This window comes from Octopus sinensis, linkage group LG30 (genome assembly GCF_006345805.1).
Source record: "Octopus sinensis linkage group LG30, ASM634580v1, whole genome shotgun sequence".
NCBI lineage: Eukaryota > Metazoa > Mollusca > Cephalopoda > Octopoda > Octopodidae > Octopus > Octopus sinensis.
This window is the reverse complement of record NC_043026.1, coordinates 7,042,039-7,046,547: the sequence shown is the minus strand read 5'-3', so window position 1 is coordinate 7,046,547 and position 4,509 is coordinate 7,042,039. Positions and strand designations below refer to the sequence as shown.

The 4,509-nt window shown below is 38.3% G+C and overlaps 1 protein-coding gene across 1 annotated transcript in view; it reads left to right on the top strand.

The window, feature by feature from the left end:
• Positions 1-561: 561 nt before the first annotated feature.
• The window catches only part of LOC115226299 (talin-2-like), a 309,906-nt gene continuing 305,958 nt past the window's right edge, over positions 562-4,509 (top strand). The window contains 1 exon segment of the mRNA XM_036515479.1: positions 562-581. The gene's annotated coding sequence lies outside the window, so the exon portion shown is untranslated.

The following is a 4,509-nucleotide window of genomic DNA, read 5'->3' as shown; positions in this document are numbered from 1 at the left end:
TGCTCACATCTGTGGCATGGTGATGAAGCTGCCTCTACACACACACACACGCACATAAATGTACTTCGCTTACACCATATACAGACTTACATATACATACATATCCTAGATCATACACAGACATGCAGGCCCACACATAACTATATACAGCCTACATTGTATACAAGCTTACACACACACACACACACACACACACACACAGCTTGCACTATATACAAACTTATACATCCTAGATCATACACATGTACAGGCTCACAGATACCTATATAAAGCCTGCATCACACACACACACACTAGACCATACAACACACACACACACAGCTAGACATAGACACACACACATACACACACACACCTTTAAAACCCGCACACTACACCCACACACAAATGCTGGCATGTTGTCTTATCTCACCTCTTTCCTATACATTGGAAGGTGTGTATATGCAAGTGTGTGAGTGAGTGTATATATTTGTTATTTGACATGTGAAGGAGAGAGAGAGATGAAGAAGCAGTCGAGCAGGCAGCAATGGATGTTGGTTCATAACAATAAGCCAGCGATTAGTCACCCTCAATAGAAAACGGTGAGTTTTTTTAAGCACCAACCTACTGCACGTGTGTGTGTGTGTGTTGTGTGTGCATACATACACACACACACGCGCTCACACACTCTCTCACACTCTTTCTCTCTCTCTCTCTCTTGTGTATTATAAATATATTTAATTGCCACACTTTTATATTGTAAATATATTTTCACTCTCTCTGGCAGCTCTCGGGTTTTGTGTTCATATACATACAAACATATATAAACACACACACACACACACACATTACATATATACATACATAATATATATAGATGTATAAATATATATATATGATATATATACATACACACAGTACATATACATATACACATTACATACATATACACACATATTACATATATATATTATATATATATATATATATATACACATATTACATACATATAAATATATATATTTATTACATTCATACATATATATACACACACACATTATATATATATAAAAGTATATATATATATATATACATATATTACATTCATACATATATATACACACACACACGTATTACATACATATATACATATATGAACATATTCACACACATTACATATAAATAATTATTATATATACATTAATTTATATGCTTGTGTGTATATATTGTGTGTGTGTGTGTTGATATATATATATATATATATATATATAATATACCACCTTCCCTGTAATATATGTATATTATAATAATATATATGTGGTGTGTGGTGTTATATGCACACACACACACATACCACATGCATTTTTTCTCTAGTATTGATGTATATATATGTTTGTGTGTGTGTATCTGTATAGTGTTTGTGTATGTGTGTTTGTACACATATGTATGCTTATGTGTGTGTGTGTGTGTGGTGTGTGTGTGTTTTCTGTGATGTTCTTCAGCTCTGCTTCCTTATTCGCCCACCACCTTGGCCTCTCCAACGATGACTTGTTAGGAAGGAGTGAAGGATGCTGGCTTCCATCTTCCTCTGTGTGTGTGTGTGTGTGTGTGTGTGTGTGTGTGTGGTGTGTAGATATACATAAGCATGTATATTTATCTGGATGTGAGGATGCTGTTTATATATCTAAATAGGTAAGTTGTTGGTGGTTATGTTAGCATTCTGATCAAAACAGATGCACACACACACACTCTTACCTGTGTCTATACATCTGTTTTGTCTATTTGTCTCTATCAGCTTCTCTCTCTCTCTCTCTCTCTCTGTCCCTACTTTCATCTCTCTCTTTATCTATTTATCTACTTTCATGTGTGTGTCTGTATGTCTTCCATCATATTTATCTACCTTCACGTGTGTGTGTGTGTGTGTGTGTGTTGTGTGTGTATATATATTTCTCTATGTACCTTCCCTCTTAACTACCTGTATCTATATATAGCCATCTGTGTGTGTGTGTCTGTGTCCATCCATCAATCACAAGTTTATATCATAGTTCTCCTGCACGTTTCACCATTCTGGGAACCCTGCAATAGGTGTTCCTGGTGCATTTAGATGCTCAACCACAACAGATTGTCATGGAAAACTTTATTGCTTTAAGTTACAGATAGCTTGTGTGTGTATGTATAGCATATTATGCTTAGAATCGATGCATATTACCAGAATTCTCAAACTGAGGGTGAAGAAAGGGCAAATTCCATCAATTTGTTCATATTTTGATGTCTTGACTGAAGAAGATATTACATAAGTGATGAAATTCCCTTTTTATTGCACAATGATCTGAAACATGTGTATTAAATGCATTCGTTCAGCATAACACAGGATGCGACTAGGCTGACCCTTTGAATTACAGATAATATTCACTTTTGCCAGCTGAGTGGACTGGTGCAAGGACGTAACACACCACCAGGAATTGAACTCATGACTATATGATCATGAGCCAAATACACTATCCACTAAGCCATGTGCTTTCACATGAGTTTATACGCATTCATACACATGTACACACTCTCTCGCGTGTTTGCTGGCCATCTTTTAGTCCCAGTTTACCAAATTCACTCTGGTCTCTGGTCGGGGTTATTGTAGATGTGTGTGTGTGTGTATTCCTTTATTCTTTTACTTGTTTCAGTCATGACTGTGGCCATGCTGGAGCTCCACCTTGAAGTGTTTTAGTCAAAGAAACTCATCCCAGGACTTATTCTTTGCAAGCCTAGTACTTATTCTATCGGTCTCTTTTTCTGAACTGCTAAGTCATAGGGACATAAATACACCAACATTGGTTGTCAAGTGATGGCCGGGGAACGAAACCCCCCCCCCACCCACACACATAACCATCATCGTTTAAAGCCCATTGTCCATGCTGGCACTCTGGAAGGCTGCACCAGACTCCAGTCTGATTTGGCATGGTTTTCAATGGCTGGATGCCCTTCCTAACGCCAACCAATCTGAGAGTGTAATGGATGCCTTTATGTGCCACCAGCATGGGTGGCACTTGTGTGACACCGTTATCTGCCACAACTGTGATTTTGCTCAGCTTGATGGGTCTTCTTCTCAAGCACGACATTATGCCAAAGGTCTTGGTCATTGCATCCGTGAGGCCCAACACTTGAAAGGTATCCCTTATAAAGGGCTACAAAAACACACCTGGTTTATGTCGGTAAATACACTCACACACACATCTATACTTGTACAGTCTTCTGCTATTGTTTCCATAAAATCCAATTACAAAGTGATGGTCACCTCAATTAAACAGTATTGGTCATTTGAAAAATTGCATGAAGGAGATCTGAGTGGCATAGAAAGTGAAAATGGTAGATGGAAACTGTGCAGAAGCCCATTGAGTGCACATGTGTGTGTATCGTTGTTTAACATCTACATTTCCCTGCTTGCCTGGGTAGGACTGAGTTTATTTGAGGCTGGCTTTGTAAGGCTGGATGCCCTACCTGTCACCAATCCTCACCTGTTTCTCAGCAAGGTGATATTTCCCCCATGGCCTGACAAGTTCACGCAGAACACTGGAAATGAATGACACCGCTTATACAACAATGACACTCATTTACAATCATACAGTGTCAAGATAAGGAGACACGTGTATTTGTATATGTAAGTGCCTTTGTCACAACCCCACATCTTTTCAACCAGTATTGATTTGTTTACATCCCTGTAACTTAGCATTTCAGCAAAAGAGATTGACAGAATATTACCAGGCTTTAAGGAAAACCAACTACTGGGATGGCCATTGATTTGTTCGAGTTATCCCTTCAAAGCAGTGCTCCAGCATGGCCACACTCTGAAACAAGTAAACGAATATGAATTTATGGAATTTCATAGAATTGGAATACCTCAAGCCATGGAGCTGACAAGTATCCGCTTTGAGATTGAACCTGTAGCAGCTCTGTTTGGATTTGGCTTCACGGTTTGACTAATATCATTTCATTTGCTAATTTTGTCACAGCACTCTTAAAACCACTCCTGCACACACCCAACACACATTGCAGCCAATCGCATCTTGCACCAGCAGTCAGGTGACATCCAAAACACCTGTAAACATCGACAGAACTGCATTGGCTTTCATTGCTCAGGATACAAAGTTTAAGGACACAGTTTTCTGTTAAATAAAAAAAACTATGATTCAGTCTCTTGCCAGAGAGGATTGCTTCACTTTGAGTAAAGCTTTACCTTCTGTTTTAGGTCATTGACATTCCCTCGTGTCTCTTTTGAACTTCATTGGCTGTTGCCCCATCCTTTACCACACACACACACACACACACACACACACTACATATAGTGAGCATTTACAAAAAACAAAAGACGAAGGCGGGTGTGTAAACAACAAACAGATGTATTAGTTTAACGCTCAGGAAGTGAGAGTCTTTTACATTTTGAGCCTATGCTCTTCTACAGAAAGGCACACAGGAATAAACAGGGACAGAAAATAGAAAATATATATATGTATATATATGTATGTATATGTATGTTAT